This window comes from Haemorhous mexicanus, chromosome 5 (genome assembly GCF_027477595.1).
Source record: "Haemorhous mexicanus isolate bHaeMex1 chromosome 5, bHaeMex1.pri, whole genome shotgun sequence".
NCBI classification, from domain to species: Eukaryota; Metazoa; Chordata; class Aves; order Passeriformes; family Fringillidae; genus Haemorhous; species Haemorhous mexicanus.
The window spans coordinates 30,210,428-30,229,098 of record NC_082345.1 but is presented as its reverse complement, the minus strand read 5'-3'; the positions used below and the strand labels follow the sequence as shown (position 1 = coordinate 30,229,098).

The 18,671-nt window shown below is 37.3% G+C and overlaps 1 protein-coding gene across 2 annotated transcripts in view; it reads right to left on the bottom strand.

The window, feature by feature from the left end:
• The window catches only part of ANKS1B (ankyrin repeat and sterile alpha motif domain containing 1B), a 411,850-nt gene that overhangs the window by 96,093 nt on the left and 297,086 nt on the right, over positions 1 to 18,671 (bottom strand). The window lies entirely within an intron of this gene.

Here is an 18,671-nt window from a genome sequence, read left to right as displayed (position 1 = left end):
GGCATGAGTGAATAAAAGCAGACTGAAAAGCCTGACTATAAAAGAATAAATTTTGTTTTGTCAGTAGCAACGTTTTCAAGGCTGCTGTAGAAATCAAATCTAAAGTGTTATAACATAGAATTGTGCATGACAGTGACTACTTGGTCCCCAGTGTTATAATTTGCAGTGTGGGGAGACAATCACTGCCAGCATGGTGCAAAGTCCGGTGCCTCACAAATGACTTTGGATGTTGCATATTTGCATCCATTAAAAAAATATTTCCAAGAAAGGAATTTTTTTTCTCTCTTCCATTTCATAATCCTGCATTTGGAGATCCTCCAAATGTCTTTCTTATTTCTAATGAGCTTTTGTAGACAATGGGACTACACATTTTTCTTTCTAAAAGAAAAAAGTTTTTTCCTCCCAACTATGTATTAGTCAGTGGCAATTTTAGCAATCACATTTTTGTCAAGGTAAAATCTTATAGATGCTTCAACTCATTATTTTAAAAAAGCATTCATAATTACCTATTCAAATTATTTCTTGAATTTAGCATGGTATTCTGCAAAGGCCAGAAGGGCTGTTAATTAGTTTTAATTAAGTTGAATGTGATAGCTTTTTTGCATATTTTTGCAGCATTACATTGTAAGTATGCATGGTACATCCATCAGTAGGAAAGCAGAAAGGGTCTCAATGACAAAAGTCTCTCAGTAAATGAAGATGTGTCATAATTCTCTGTCCATTCATTTGTGGTAGGGCAAATGGGTGTAGTGGAGGGTGGATTGTTTAGAAAATTCAATTGACTGCCTCAAGGGAGACATAAGCAAGGCAGCCCAACCAGGCCATTTTAGATTTTTGTTATCAAAATTCTGCCAGTTTTTAATGCCAGTATTTTATATGCATAATGTTTTAATACAGTATCTGTATTGATGACATCAATACAAACTACAAACTCCAAGTAAAAGCAAAGAAAAATATAACTATTTGGTAATCCATGCTGCTGGAAAATTTAGCTGGAAATATTTTTGGTTCAAAAGCCTGAGCTCTACCCACAGCTTTGGGGTTCAACACAGCCTCACCTAGAGCAGCCAAATGGGTTTGAGTTGCTTTTTGTACAAGTTTCTCTCATCCATTCTATTTCTTTCATGTTGTTTCAGGCAAAATACCAGCAAGATGGAGCATGTTCCTGAATGGATACTGCTTTTTTTTTTTTTTTTTTTTTTTGGTAGTCAACAGAATCTGGGCAGGCCAGAAAGAAAGAGACCCTGACTACTTTTTTTTTCTTTGGTAGTGCATAATTTAGATAGTTATTTTTCATTATAATATGGGAAGATTCACTTGTTACACTCTATAAAGCAATGGCAGGTGGTGATAATGAAATGAGAGCTTTCAGGGTGTCAAAAAAGGTAGCTCTAAGATAATCAGCATTTTCAAGTTGTTTTCCAATTTGGTGCAAGAAATCAAGCAGTTTACGATTGATACAGGCAGCTTTGTTGTTGATAAATAAACCTATATTTTGTAACATTTAAATAATGGATATATCAACAGGTATTTACTCACCAAAGCACCACATTCTATCGAATAAATTCCATATTTTAGAGGCCAAAATCAATTTTAATAATATATTTTCTTCAGCTAAAATAACCTATTAAAGGCAATCCTAAACAGACATATTGAGGGGCTCAAATAGAAAATTTTAATGACATTTGTAATACTTTCAAACTTGGAGCTTATTTTTTATCATTCTTTCTCAAGGCACCTTGCATTTTTTCCACATGCACAGTACTGGAGATCTCAGCAAATGAAGAATACTGGAATCACAGACCAGAATATAATTATTCCTTACCAATCTGGAATCTAGTATAGTGATTATAGTGGCAAGGGGGCCATGCTACTGGAGCAACCTACCAGAGTGTAGGTCTGAAATTATTCAAAAGCAAAACACTTCAGACTGAGCCTAGAGAGGAACAGAGTCTTCTGGATAAAAATAGAGTGGAAAATATGCTAATGGTTCTGTAAAGATGCTCAGTCTGGTTTCGGTAGACAATTAAGGTGAAAATAACTTGTTCCTACAAAACTACTTATTTTCTTCTTTTCTTTTCTTTAGAAGCTATTGCTCTCTTGGGATATTGTAGAAATTAATTAAACTTTACTATTTTTGAATACAGTTCTATAAAAACACAAACTGTTGCACTTTCTGTAATTATTTTTTGTTATCCAATGCTGCACAACCAGCAGCTGCATAAATCAACATCTCTAAATTTTCTCTCCCTTGTGTTAGCAGCAGGTGATACAGTGGTCACTGGAATGAAATATTATTGGGTGAAAACTCAGGGTAACTTCTGACACCAGTATGTTCAAAGCTAACTATAATAGCTCAATTCCAGAATTAGAGTTCTCATATGGAAACCTTCTGCTGAAGTTTTAAAGATGTAAAATAAAGTATCTTCCCTTACCTCTTTTAGATGAATGGAAGCACAGTGATCTTTCAAACTTGAAAAAAAGCTAATTTGCTACTCTGTATTTTTCATATTCCAGGAGAAAAATTAAATTTGTTTTCCACCTTTCCCTGTATTCTTTGGTAACTATATTACATGACTGTCTAGTGGCAGATTTCACACATTTCTCTATTTCCAAACATACAAAAAACCTCCAAATCTGTAACCAAATAAAACAGCCTTTTGTATTTCAGTGACATGCCAGTATATTAACAGCTACCTATCTATTGTATTGAGTGGAAAAAGAAATAAAGAAAAGGGTGACAGCATCAGGATAAGATTCTGTCTTAATGAAAAATGTGTGGTCAGCAAGGAATACTTTGAATTAGGTCTTAAGCAGTAAGAGCAGCAGCAAGGGCTGGTAACATCCCCTGACTCTAAGCTCTGAGCAAAGACTTGCCAAGAGCAAGAGGTCCAGGCTGGGGCTGGGGTGGTCTTCATGAACTAGAGGAATGACTTTCCAGGAAGGAAATAATCCCAAAAGAGAAACAGGATGATTCATTTTCATGGAAATACTGTGGTTTATCAGATTTGGATGAACAAAGGCAGACGCAGCAAACATCTGATGTTCTTCTTCTCCATGCAAGACTGCCGAGGAAAAAATTCTTCAGATCAGTCAAGTAATTGCTGTTATGGTTCTCCAGTGAAGACCAGGTTTGAGATAAGAAAGGAAGAGAATCTTCCACTGAGAAGGAACGGCCAGTAAGATGTTTCCCTGAAAAAGAAGTTCCTGATCCTGACAGAAAGCTGGATCAGTAGAACATTTTGTGTAGTAGTAGTGATTTTATTTAATCAAGTAAGACATTTTGTGTAGTAACAGACATTTTTTGTGTAGTAAGACATTTCATATGTGTTAAACAAGGAGGAACTCCCCAGCTCATCTAAGTGAGTGTTACCTGAGCATCATTTTCTTACAGCCCAGTCAGCTGTTCACTTCTGCCTGTCTGTGCCGAACATGTCACTTGGCTGGCAAGTACCTGAACATAGCTGGTCCTGGAAAAGGTGACTCAATCCCAGGCTGGTGTCACATCTTTCTTAGGGCTGTAAAGCTTTGATTTAAGGACACAGAAATCCAACCAAACCCATGAATGGTGAGGTAGTTAGAAAACAGCTAATGCCAACTTCATAAACAGCAGAGGTTGTGTCTGATCTTTACAGGATCTTTTCTTCCAGATACCAGGGGAAAGAGAGTTGAGACTGTCCAAACTGACAGCTACACCCTACTGCAGCATGATTAAAGAGATTTCATGGCTCTGAATGAAAAAATCCTTATTTTTAATATATATATTTGACCCCCTTGCATCCTCTCCCTTATAGAGCAGACATCCCTTGCAGTACACTGACAAAAATAAGAAATGGAGATTTGTATCAGACATTTTCTGGGTGATATTTACCTTCCTGATAGGCCTCTAAAAACTTCTGAAAATTCACAGGGGTTCAGAACTGACCATACAGGATGAAAATGTTGAAATGCTTTATAATTTTAGAGATTATTGCAGGTTACAGTCTATTAGAATGTTAAACAGCTTTTATATTTATCATTTGGACTCTATAGCTGCCAGATCTTAGTAATAGCAGTCCTCTTTATTGCGATGGATCTTGTGTAAGGAAAGCCCATAACACTGAACAAAATGCTTCTGGTTGTTTAATGAAAGGTGCTTTTCCTTGTGAGTAAATAGCAAAGCAGTACACAAACCACAGGCTGTATTATACAAACGTGACACCGAGCTACTTGCAGTTGGAAGGGGGAAAACACTGGTAAAGTTTTCCAGAAAACACATCAACCTTGCTGATTGACTCTGATTTTGGATAATTTACTTCACTTTATTCTGTAAATTATCTAAATTCTGTAAATCTCATACATTTTCATTTGATACTCCTCTATTATCATTATAATTTTTTCCTGCTATTTCTCCTTCTGTTCCTGCCTATTCACCACATTTGTTTTTTGCACCTTGCATTCTCTGATCTTCACTTAAAACTCTTTAAAAAATCCCTATTTTAATTAATAAAATAAGTTTTTAGTCATGTTAAAGTACATACAAAGTGAGTAAATTCCAGATAATTTAATGAACTATAATCTTAATTACAAATCAGGATTTATAAAGTTCCTAGTGAGACATCAAGGAGTTTGATGAAAATGTACAAATGTTTTACCACTTCAACTGATTTACCAAGATTTTATTTATTATATTTATCTAGAAGTATTTTGGAAAAGGAATACAGACATTACAGGCAGATATTCCACCAGGTCAATCAAAGGATGCAATTTCAGTACTGATAAAATAAAGAAGTACTGCTAAAAATGATCAAGGCATCCATATTAAAGTTGGAGAAAGGTCAGCAGCAATGAGACTTTACAGTTTTCCTGGGAATAAGCACTGACATAAACAGGACTGATCCTCTGTGTGGTTGCAGGACAGAAGATTAAGGTGGTGACAAATTATCAGCTGTAAAGGGCAAAATTCATACATATAACATATTGCTGCAAACTCTGTGTTAGTCTGAAATGAGTTTTTATTACTTCTTCCAAACTATTAGAAGGCTTAACCTCTTGAGAAATTTTCATTAGTTGTACAAAAAAAAAAAAAAAAAAAAAAGGCATCAGCCAGCTCCCTTTTGCCAGTCAAGGATTCTACTCAAGAAACTCTGTGTAGCTGCTGGCTTTGATCTTTGTCCCATTATTTCAGTTTCATGCTTCTTCTCAAAGAGTTTTATAATATCCACTTTATGACAAAAATAATTTAACTGCCAAATGAGAACTCCCCTGATAAATCTAGGGTTTCTAGATGTTTTTAAAAGCATGATAGAATACAGCAAAAACTACACTAAAACACACCCTTTTAACATCTGAAATAAGCAAGATAAAACACATTTAAAAACAAAGGATTAAAATGGGCATCTGGGAAAAAAGAGCAATCATGGTAAATATGAGGAAGAGTTACAGCAAGATCACCTTAGGAACAGTCTCTCAAGATTTGGTGTAAATTTTAAATGTGAAAAGATGCTTGGTAACAGTGAGAAAGTCTGGCAGCCAAGATGTTTCTACATCCAAGATACAGTCATTTTCTGTCCTAAATTTCATGGCAGAAACCCTAACAAACATGAAAGCCCAAACAGCAGACATTTGAGGTCTATAAATGGCCCAGATGGAAGCTGAACTTTTAAATTAAAAGTCATAAAAGACATATAAGAGAAAAATATTGCAAAGAGGAATTGAACATACTTACATTTTTAGTATAAAAATCCTGTGACCAGGAATCTTATGATTTTTTCCCCCCCTAAGGAAAATCAGCATAACAATATGTTGTCACAGGTAAGGGCTTTGCTCATCTTTACAAACCTAATTTCCATCTGTAGTACAGTCCACTGACCAAATGAAGTATTTTAGGGTTGCCTCACTGGATCTCTAGATTCTCCTTGATTTACCTGTTTCTCCTGGTGTTTGCACCTGAGCATTGCTGACTTATCACTGTAATTTGTTTACTTCCCTAACCACAACAAGACACTGCCTCAATGACTTTAAGTTTGTATTTAACATCAACATTTCAGGTTGTCTTGCCCAAAACTGATTCCAAGAAGTTAGAGCTCGAGAAGATCTTTATTAGTGTCCCATTAAATCTCTGAAAATACAAGAATATTTTCTATATTTCCTGGGTTTTTTCCCCCAGAACAGATTAAAAGACCCCAAATAAGAAAGTTTTGCCTATTTTCACAACAGTCTTTTACACTGCACCTCAATGATACTTTCTGTTACTGATACTGAACTCTCAAGTTTGGTTTTTTTCCTTTGCTTTTACTAATGGCTTTTGGTAGCATTTATTCTTCTGTGAATAAATTTATTCTTATTTCATATTTCGGTCATTTGCACACTATTATGTTACTTCTTGTGCAGGAAGAGTTACATAAATATTCCAAAAAGTGTATTTCCTTAATCAAACCAGATCTATTGAATGCTTTGTAATATTTTTATTTAGTCTCTGAAGACCAAGGCTTATTTCCTCTACTGTGCTTCCTGTTATTTCACTGACAATGTTATTCTCATGAAAATTTTGATATTATTTTTGCAGCTCATTTCTACAGATATGGTTCAAAACAAGACCCCAACCTTCCTAGATTTATATAATTTCTAATAAAATTTTCAATTTGGTTTAAATAAAGCATTTCTAAAGCTTAGTGAAACCCCTGTTTTATCAGAATGCCCAATAAATACAGTAGGATAAGAAACAAAAACCACAACATCTACCAAAAGTAGACCCACTGAGAATTGACAGTGACAAAGTGCCAGAAGAAGATATGCTAGAAAGTGATTACAGACAGATACTTCCAATGCAAATAGGAATGTTAGATCTGGAGAAGGCAGGAAGGCAGGAAGGAATAGACAATAATCCCTAAGAAGCATGCAGAAGGATCACAAAACTGCTGATAGGGAAAGCAGACATTTCAATGTTCCCATTTGTTGAGGGTTTCCTGAACAAAGAAGGCTGTGGAACCTTTCATGGCTTTTCCACTCAAAGCCCCATATTCATTTATGTGTCCCCTTTGCCATCCTATTGCTGTTCCCTCTTCCCTGTTTTCCTTCCCCTGCCCTGTGATTCTGTTTGCCCGTGGTGAACTCTGGCTGCACAAGGGCAAAACAGAAAATTTATGTCCTTGACAAATTGACTGTTTTCAGTGTTCTGGAAAAAATAATGGGAGGGAAGAGGATTGGCACAAATTAGCTAGCTGGATGATAATAGTAATAATGAAGTTGAGTAGACAGTCTAAAAGTGACAGTTATTTGTGACATGTAGTGGACAGTCGAGGAAAGACAAAGGAACAAAGTGCAGAGCCAGCAATTTGTTACTCTGTTGTGCCTAATAACTACCCACAGCTGGGATGCTGACAGAACAGGGAGGAGTCCTGCTGCAACTTCTGGCAGAGGCAGAAGCTGTTTGATAAAACCATAGGAAGGGGCAAATTCTGACAATTCTTGTAGCTTTTTTTTGAGAAATTTTTCTATTCCTGCCATTTCCTTGCATAATCAAAGTAAGTCACTTCAGTACTGGTGCTTGTTACAGAAGGGAAGGAATATATTCACCTGTCTGTCATATTGAAGAAAACACTTGGGATTTCCCCCTAACTGAACATGACATAGAGAGACAAAGTGCTGGAAGGAGTTACCAAAAAAGTCATAATCTAGATTTGTGAGGAAGTTGTAGGAGAAAACATTCTGGGTTTTTTTTAGGACAAATTTTGACTCAAAACCTAATTCCTTTCTTGAGAGTCTTAATACAATACTGGGCAAAATAAAAGCACAAGGACACATTCCTTGAGCCTTTGTTCAAGTAATTGGAAAGACTAAATTAAAAAAAAAAGGTGCTATTGGAGCAGAACTCCTTGCAATACCACTCTTGCTGTACTGTATGTGTGGCCACTGTGGGGGGTCTGAAGGATGCAATATTCACCATTGAGCACAGACTCCTAAGGTGCCTCAAGACTAGCCAAAGAAGGGTGAGCAGGAACAAAATCCTGCAGTAAAGGCTGTACATTTCTGACCAGAGAGAAGAGCTGTTCAGATGCAGAAGACATTGCTGAGAAGAGTTTTACTACCCATGCATACAAACTACTCAGTATTAACTTTAAAATTAGATTACATCTCTACGTGGACAGCATCGTAATGCAGTGCTTTTTTAAATGCCTAGAAAAAAATGTGATGTATTTATGAAACTATATACCAGATGAAAAAAAAAAGGGGCTTTTTTGTCTTTTGGAGAGAAATAATATAGTTCAATATGAAATGTTGGGGTTTTTTTATGGTAAAAGGAGTATACCATTGAATAGAAATGGTGCAGTGACACATAAAATCTTAGGTTCTATTGTATGTTGTCAGCAGTACCAGAAGACTCTAGCCTTTGCAAACATATTTTTCTAGCCTTATTTCCCTTGAGTCCTCTCATCTGGCACAGATGGCTTCTAGAATTCCCTTCCACTTTAAATTACTTGGGATCCTGTGAAAGAAACAGGGTAACATGGAAGTAAAAGTAGCTAAGACCTGAAGATACGTTGGTGTTAATTTTACTTTAAAAAATAAACTCTAGCTTCAGTGTTCTTAGCTGATAGTTAGAAGAATGCCTGTATTTGAATGATGAATTTATACAGGCTGCATTCTGCCCCTAGTTACTCAAGTTCCTTCCCAATCACTCCCTCAGACTCTGGAACTTGTTTAAGCAGGATATAAATTAGTTCATGGAGTGCCACCAGGCCAATTCATTCTGGGGAATTTATATAATGTCTTTCAATAAGTAAATTATTTGGAGTCAGACACTGATAATTTCTTTAGATTTCAGTGACATTACCACTTAATCTGACTGCCCAATAAGCAAGACAGGCAGAAGGTAACTTTGAAAAGCTTTTCAAAATCAAAAAAATACAGGTTAAAAAAGTAATCTTCTTTTTAATTTCATGGAAACATCTGATTTGATAATTAGCAATCATATTATTCTCAAATTGCTACTCCTTGTAATACCTGCAATTAGATATGAGCAATTATATAATATATTTATGTGTATTATAATTTTTCTATGAACACATGAAGGTTTGCCTATCAGTAAATTATACAAAATTTCAAGAAAACTGTAATATGCAATAACAACTACACTAGTTAAATGACAAAGTATTAGCCACATTAAATTGCCATTGCATGATAATTACCAGAAATTAATGTAACTCAATTAAGATGTTATTCTTCCCCTAGAAACCACTCTGAGAATGGCTACAGCACATTTCCAATCAGCATCAGAATGTATTATTAGGCCAGAGGCAGTAAGGCAGGTAAGCCTCAAGGACTCCTGTACAAAGAGCAGGGGCTGTGTCCAGGTCTGTTGCAGAATGAAAACTCCCTGCATTCAACACAAAAACCCCAACAAGTCTGAGGAATTTGTCTTTGCCAGTGACCTTTAGCCAAGTCCTGAATATGTCAGAATAAATTATGAAAGGCAAATACCCCTACCTTAAGAGATAACTTGCTCTTTTCTTTTTTCATTTCAATAATGTATAGATTTTGCATAAAATTTACTGTGATAATTCTACCAGGGTATGTAATTGGAAATACTTTCATGGCAGTAAAGAAACTTGAGGAAAATCCCTTGACTTTTCTGGTTTCTATCCACAGGGAAACAACATAATAGGATGCTTTCAGCAGAACCAAGTCCTAGGTTGTGTTCAGGTATTCTCTCTGTCATGTACCAATTAGCACTGTTCTGTCTTTTCCCCAAAAGGCTCAGATGGTTTGCTGGACTTCATTCCTTTTGAGTCACAACAAAAAGCAGAATAACTCCTAAGTTCAAATGCACATACCAACAATGAGCTACTGTCCAGAACAAGATCTGTAACCTTCAGATTGTACTCTTTCACTTCCCTTTTTCTTCAGCTGACTGAGTTAAGTACTGAGGTAAGCTGTTATTCAGAGCTCTCAAACCTTAAACTGAGATCTGATTAGAAGTACTCTGTGCAAACACACACCTGAAGCATTTTTCTATTTATTTTTCACACATCTTTTGGTTTTCATGAAATAAAATTCATTGTAGAAATGAAGAGCTATTCAGAAGAACAAATGTAGCCATTGACTGTAAATACCCTAAAAATCAATCTGAAAATAATTAATGCACCCAGTGGCACAAATAGACCAGTTATGTGAAATGCAAATTTAAAGAATGCTAGAAGTTATTTCTGATGCATCCACTAGCCTGCCACAACAATTTTATTTTGTCACTATATTTTACTATACGTAAAGCATTTTACTATATGTAAAGCGTTACTATTTGATACTTACTCAATAATAAATGAAGTATAATTGGAAACATTGGAAATTGCTAGTAACCAATGCCCTTTAAGAACCAACTACATCCCATAAAAGGGAAGCAGTCAAAACACCAGGATGCATACTAAATAGAAAACCTATTGAGAAAACCAGATAATTTCCTACAGTGGAAAGCATTATCAGTTCCTCTCCACACTCCATGCAGCAGCCCCCTGTTCTTATGATCTTTCTTTTAGAGCTGCCCTTTCAGCAGGGGCCCAGTATCTCTCTCTGGATTTCTGCCTCTGGGTGGGACCCCAAAGCAATCCAGTGGGAGCCACATGTACTTGGGAACTTGCTCAGCACTTTGCAGAACTGAAATCACTGAAGAGTTCCCAGGCAAGCACTGGGACAGAGTGAAGTATGGGTCACCATCCCTACAGAGCACCTCTGCACTGTCAACAGTGACACATGAAACTGTGTCAGTCATTGAAGTCAGTCTGGGTTTGATTCTTTGGGTTTTGTGGCAGCTGGATTATGAATTTATGCCACACTCTCTCTCTTTACCATTGGAATTGTTTATTCTTGCATAACAGTCAAAGGAAAAGAGAAATACTTTGTGGGAAAACAGTGATTTAAAGGGATCAACCTCCCACTGATGTCCATGGACATAGACTCTGAATGGCCTCTTTTGGACCACATTCTTATCAACTTAGTGTAATTAATTTACTGCTTTTAAAAGGATGGGCAGTGAGTTTTAATTCATTATGTTTTAAGGACACTTGTTCATACTTGGATTGGACATTCCAAACCAAAGCCTCTCTAAAATAGCTTAAATTGAGCAGCAGCATTAGAAAGTAAAAGATCAATGGCTATAGACTGGTAACATTTTTGAACAAATGAAAATCTCCAAGCTACTATTTGTTTTACCTGGAACTAACACACATGCCATTAGAAAAACAAAACCAAAAAAGAAATAAGTTGACAGTTGCTCTATGGCTCACTGATAATTACTTTCCTTGCCTTTTCATGAAGATTTAGCACCACTATCATGCCCAAGTTTCCCAATTTAGAGATTATTTGGCCTGAAGACGCCAAATCCTTAATCCTTACAGGTGAGGAGGTGTCCATATTGCCCAGCAGTAATTCTCCTGGGTAACTACACTGTGTTACACAGGTTCTCAGGAGTTCCTAGATCAGGAGTCAGTGATCAATATTAAAATATCACTTATGGTCTTGTCCACAACAGCAGAAAGGAAAAAAGAAAGAATTCTAAATTGGGAACTTGAGAAGCGCTTCTGAGGCATATTTCATTACCATTTATTCTGAAAAATTCTCTGCTCAAGTTTTCCTTGAACTTGAGGGGATTACGGATAAATCATGAGGAGCACACCAATGTTGCTTTAGCTTTCCCAAAAAATGAAAGCAAAATGAAAAGTTCTGTCACTGGGGGTAGGAGAGGAAGGGAAAAATATGACTAAGCCCTGCAGTTCTGGCACAATAAGGGGAGGGAAGGACTGTCCTGAAGCAGGAAAACAATAACCTAAAAAATAAAAAGAAAAGAAAAGTTATTAAGGCACTCAGATGAATTCTTTTTATATCTGACTTTTAGTTTAGTTCAGAATCAGATTTTTTTCTATTTATTTCTGATTGTCAAGAACTGTGGTTTTCATATCAGTATTATTTCGGTGGGTTCTTTTCTAATTCCAAAAAGAGTTCTGGGGCATGTATTGGGCAGAATGTCACCAAAAAGGACTTCAATAGTTCCAGCTCTTACTCAAGGCCTGGGCATGGCAGCCTTTCAAATGAAATGTACACTACCATGCCTGCTTGCAGAAATTTCAGCAACAATCTAGGCCTTTGGAAACAAACATTCTGCATGAAAAGAGTTGGTTAGAGCACCCTAACAGCAACTAATTTACGAAAAAATTGGATGAAGTGCAAAGAATAACCAGACCTCTTTTCCTCAGGACACTTTTTCTAATTAAAAGTAAACAAACTTCCATTTCATAAAGGAGACCAGTTTCTTTAACAGCTATTCTTATTATCAGCCTCATTTCATGCTTGCAATAGAAAATTCTGTAGAAAGGAGTTCAGATGTCATCTCCAGGGAGACTCATTCCATAATGAGCTGATGGGTTTCAGGAAGATATTGTTGCTTTTCGTTCCTGTTGCCATGTGCTTTGGATCATCTCATATTGAATTACAAAAAATCCCAGTGGTGACACTTATTGCAGAAAATTTTCACATTATTTGGTTAACAACTAGAACAGAGAACTGCACTGTCCACAACTTTCTGCCAATCAGGTAGTGCAGTGTGAGGAAGGAGGAACTATTTTAAAGTGCTCTAGAGTGAAACATTATTTTTCTACTTAGATCATGACTTGAATTGATGGTATTATGTTAGTGCTTTGGCTGACAGTCTTTGATAGCCAGTTCCTCCAGACCTAAGAGAGGCTTTTGAAGTCATTGTGAAAGTGCTTTTGATGGCTGCTCCTGGAAGATTATATTGAATTGTGAAGTTTTAACAAAAACTGAGTCTGTTATGCAGTATTGTGGTTTAACCCCAGTTGGGATTAACTCTAATCCAGCCAAAACCAGCACATGCACAGAAATTAAGTGTATAGATAGGATTATGGGAAATTTATAGGGGTCTGGGTTTGTTTTTTTTCCTGAAAAATTTAAATTAAGTCTTTCAGCAAATAGAGTATTTTCTATAAAAATGCAGCTCTTCTCTATACACTGAAGATTTTAATTGAAAAAGTGCTAATTTACACTCGGTGTAAAATTATGCCCTACATTGGTCTATTTCACCCTGAGACAGGTTGTAATTACTATTTCAGTCACCTCATCAAGCAGTCCTCTCCACAGCTTTCACAAACAGATTGCTCCACATCTGCTTTGCTCAGAGAACTCTGATCCCTTCAACCTATGACCCACCCCATTCATTTATCTGATTCTTACCTATATGCAGACATGTTCAAAACTTGGCAGTTGGTAATTCCAGCACAAGACAGGGCCTCTGAAGGTGGGTCAGCTGCATGCAGAAGTCCTGTGCCTCTGAACAGGCATGAAACAAGATCCTGATGTTCCGTGCCTTTAAGATGAGGCACATGTTAACTCTGCTTGATTGATGTCCTAGCAAATTACACTTATTGTAATTAATCCTCTTTCCAGGGGGCAAGTTCCTTGCCAAAGTTCTCAGGGTGAATTACCAAAACTCAAAGACAAAATTACCTTTTTCAGTGCACAATTCCATACACCCTGTGTGAGAAGCTGGACTGGATTTTTACCTGGCCGTCAGCACAGAATCATGACGTGTGTTCAGTATTTTGGGTCTGATTTGAAATACATCAAACATTTCCCTGAGACCATGAAAGCCATCAGAGTGCAGCCAAGAGAACTATCTGCTTTCACCTGCCTTCAGCCTGTTTTCTGCCCAGCGAGAGTTCCACCATCAGACAGCATATGAGAAAGATAAATAACAATATTGTAGAAAGTCTCTAACCCAGGATGTACAAAGTGCTTTAAAATAACCAAGTCTCCCATTGCTGCTTGCCGTATAGGATTTGAAAAATTCTGTGCTACCTCTATATTTAGTAAGTAATGACAGGACAAGACTTCAATGTCCTTCAGTCCTCCAGCTGCTTAGGTGTTTTTCTAATGCTACAGCACCTTCAGAGTATTACTGAAGCAAGAAAACAGAGCAGTAAAACCAATGACATTTTTTCCCCCACTACACATTTTAATCCCTTATCTGTAAATCAAATGAGACTTCTCCCATCTTTTCTGATTGGTTTGACCATTTCATCTTTTGTAACTGCTTCTGATCCTCATTTTTCCACTTGGAAATGTAACACATTCAGGAATAAATATTAATGCTCTTGAACTTACCATGATCATATATTAGAATGAAAGGAAAAAAGTCCAAGAAATACACTAGGAGAAAATTAACAGAAGGTCACAAATTTGGTGCCATACCAAACTTTTAGAGATAATAAGATTTTCTTATACATAAAATGAGATTAAAACTGCACCCACTTGAGGCTAAATTATTTTAAGGTTTCTTCTAAAAAACATATAAATGCTAGAAGCTATTGTTACATAACAATTAGAAATTATTTTTCAGTAAACTTTCACTTGTAACACTTAAATTTGAGCCTTAAGTGTATATACATCATGATCACTAATTGGTACAGATATTGCTGCTTCACTTTGCTTTGGAGTTGGGGTCATAAAAGTTCAAGCAAAGCAGTCTAGAGTTTTAGCTGCTATGTAGGTAGTTCTTCCCCTGTTTCATCACCATCTTGTGGAAAGGGAGGTTGTTCCTGCAGTGTTAAATCAGAGTTAAGAGTCAGGACAACGTTTTATACATCAGGACTTTAACAGCCTTGTGCACCCCTATTAGTCCTCCCCTCTGAATCATTCCTGCACCTCTTGAAAGCCAGGCCACAAAAGGAGCACTGTGGTATTTCCAGTGACTCAGCTCTTTTTTCACTTCCACCTGGTGCACCTCTTTTGACCTTATTAACATTCTGGTCAGAATCCCTTTCCTTCTCGCACAAAAAAGATAAAGTGAATGGAACCTGAAAGGCCATGAATATGTAACAGCCATTCCTTCTTCAGGTGTCCTGTCCAGACACTGCTAGTCAGAGTAGATTTGAATCTCTGTTTAATGGGTCTGCAAATACTGTCCTGCCAAAATAAGCAGCTGACCCAGAAGCCATATCTCATTAATACTATTTTGTACAGTATGAATAGACATCCTTCAAGAACAGGAATATGTCAGAGACTTCCTAATGATATGTCCACTCCTGCTGTCATCAATTTAGTCCAAGTTCTTGGAGAAGGAAGAATTGATACTTCCCTATACCTCTTTTCTACATACTGACTAATTCATCTATATTATGACTGAGAAGAAGTATCCTTCTACAGTTGCCATAAAAGTAGGAGATAAAACATAATTATAAGAAATAGATATCTAGATTTAGAGATTTCTTATTCATATTTCAAATTAACTGTTGATTAACCTAAAATGTGTATTTATATTCACATATATGAATTGGCAGTCTTAGAAATAAAAATTATAAATGAATTCATAAGACTACTGGTCTGCCTCACCAAAAGGATTCTAGGGTCAGTTAAGTTTTTGAAAAAGAGCAGCTACCACTACAGCTAGCAAATTCCTCTAACTGGAACATGCTGTAAGACATACAATACCTGTTGAAAAATGGATACATAAAATAATAAAGAATCCACCATGTTTTCAAAGTGATCCAGGCTATATCCTTGCCAATTTAAGTTCCCATGATAGAACTTAGTCTTTTACCAGTGAGTAAAAATTAACAACACCTTTTATATGTTTTTAAACTCTATCATGTGCAAATGTAAATTGATTGTGTGCAGGGATATAATGTGCTGCAGGTGCTCAGTGATACTCAGACAGAAATTTGTCTAGACCATTTAAATAGATTAAATATGAAAAAAAACACATTGTACTGGCACTCACATGGGATCAAGATGCTGATCAGGGTCTAGTTTAAACCTTTTGGTCTTACGACAACTTCCTGGAATTGATCATTCCACATCTCAAAGAGAATGGCTTTTCAAGGAACACTTAGATCCTTTACCCCCTGTATAGTAAGAAAGTGGTTGATAAATTTTCTTGTCCTGTTTATGAACTGCATCTGGTATCACTGGCAGAACACTGTTGGAGGAACGAAGAAACTTTATGTACTTTTTTATCTTGTTCACAGAGAATCAATTAGTAAAACTGTAAGTTATATCTCAATCACGTGTTGTTTAAAAGGAAAGATCATTTCTCCAGTGTAATGTATTTTCCCCCCAGTTCAAAAGAATCTGATAATGGCAGCTTATCTTTGGCAGTTTTCAGCTGACAAAAAGGTTAAATATATCTCATTGAACTAGATCTCTTTGAGCCAATTCACACACACATGTTGTTCCCCGCTGACTTGATCCTCTGTGCCATTATCCTTGCCTACAAAAAGCAGGAAATGTTGTTTAACACCTATTCGTCACTCTCCATTTTTTTGCCATTTGCTAAACCCTTGGTCTCAGGATGCTGAGGAACTTCTAAGTGCATCTTTCCAGTTTGTGGGGTTTTTTGGTTAATAGCATACTTTATTTCTGGCTGGTGCAATCTTCAAAGAAAGGACAGCCTGTCTTGGAAGGGTTAAAATGAAGTTGCTAGTCTTACTACTTTTAAATCCTTTGCCCCCTATTAGAAAGATGTGTGGTAGTCTTTGAAAGGCTATTAGACTGCATTGCCAGGAAAACACTGGAATAAAAAAAAAAAGAAAAGAAACAAGAAACATTTTCAAATCTTACTCTTCTTCCTGGAAAATGCTCTTCACTAAAGGAATCAAAAATGTTTCTTTTTTAGCACCAAGTACAGCCTAACATGAGGTAAAAAAACTGGTATCAGCAGTTAATACCTTGCTTTGTCTGTAAGAGATGAGAAAGGGAATGAAAAAGAAAAATCAGGTTGCTTTAATAAAACTGAGCTATGCCTCCAAGTTAGCAGGTGCACAAAAGCAGAAAGGAAGAGTTACATTAGAAGAGAAGAACAAGGAGAAGAACTAGAAGAAATGCCAGAAAAAGTCAAGAAAAGGAAGACTGCACAGAAAAAGTTTCATCCAGGAAAAAATTCTGCATATGAAACAGTAGAGCTGAGCTCACTGAAGGACAGTGATTGACAATGAATAAATGTATTGGCCTTTCTAACCCTGTCCTAAAACCTACTGAGGACACAAGACCACTGCAAGTCTTCTACTTATATGGGACAGACAGACCCTCACTTATAAAGAAACAAGAACAAGAACAGCTATGATCCACGGTTGTACAAATATGCATTCATCCTGCACATTGCCTTTTTGTATGCTGCTTTAGTTTTCCAGTCTACTATGCTGTTCTACCTCAAAGCTACACTTTTATTATTCTGGAAGTGCATTTTACTGAAAAATGCCATTCAACTGCATATCCCCTTTAATGAATTTTATCAACAAAATCAAAACAGGTACTGTAGCGTGCAATAATTTCCTACCCAATATTAACCACTCAAAACCTAAAATCCATTTTACAAATAAAGCACAGTGTTCTCTTGGTCATGACCCCAAAGCCCAAGAGGACATCTCAAGAACCAGCGTTGCACTCTATTGAGAGCATTCTGACAGACTCTCTAGATCTGGTCCCCACCCATCACCCCTCTGTAAACACCTTTCTGATGTGCAGGCACTACAAACGTCTACCACGTGAAATGAGTATCATTCTGTAACTTGGATACAAGTAACATCTTCGGCATACAAACAGCAGTAATTTTTGTGAAACAGGGAAGCATGAGCCAAGGTGGGTCTTTCAGAATAACGTCTGGAATTATAGCACCACTTATATCTGTTTCAGGCAAGAGTTTCATTATTCAGTGTTTGGAGAAGGGTGACATTTCAAAACGTAATGCTACAAGGGAACTTCACAGATATTTATGTTAATGGATCAATCATACCTAATCAACTGGTACTTGCAGTGTCTTTTGCCCAGTGGTGAGAGGTCTCATATTAGCTCAGAGAATCACAGAATGGACAAGGCTGGAAGGGATGGGTCATTTGATCCAACCTTCCTGCTCAAATAGGGTAATTCTGGATCACATTGCACAGGATTGTGTCCAGATGGTTCTTAAGTATCTCCAGTGAGGAAGACTCCACAAACTCTCCGGGCAATCTGTTCCAGTGCCCAGTCACCTGCACAGTAAAGTTCTTTCTCAGGTGGAACTTCTGTGCATCAGTGTCTGCCCATTGCCTCTTGTCCTATTGCATGGCACCACTGAGAAGAGCCTGGATCTATCCTCTTGACACCCTCCCAAAAATAGTTACAGACAATGACGAGGTCCACTTTCAGTCATGCTTTCTTGAGGCTGAACAGACCCAGCTCCTTCAGCCTTTCTGAAGGAAATAAATGAAGTATTTCACTCCCCTCATCATCTTTGTAGCGCAGCACTGGACCCACTCCAGGACCTCCATGCCTCTCTTGTACTGAGGAGCCCAGCACTGGCCACAGCACTCCGAGACCTCACCAGGGCTGAGCAGAGGGGTAGGATCGTCTCCCTCAACCTGCTGGCAACACTGAAGGGCTGCAGAGCACTCTGGAGCATTGGGCATGCCTCACAGCTTTGTGCCATCAGTGAATTTGCTGAGGAAGCATCTGCCCCCTTCTCCAAGTCATTGAGGAATAAGTTAAACAATGCTGGGCTCAGTTTGGAACCTTGAGGGACACCACTAGTGACCAGCCTCCCACTAGACCCTGTGCCACCATCATAACCCTCTGGGATCTGCTGTTCAGTCCTTTCTCAATCCACCTCACTGTCTACCCATCCAGTCCACACTTCCTGAGTTTGCCTATGA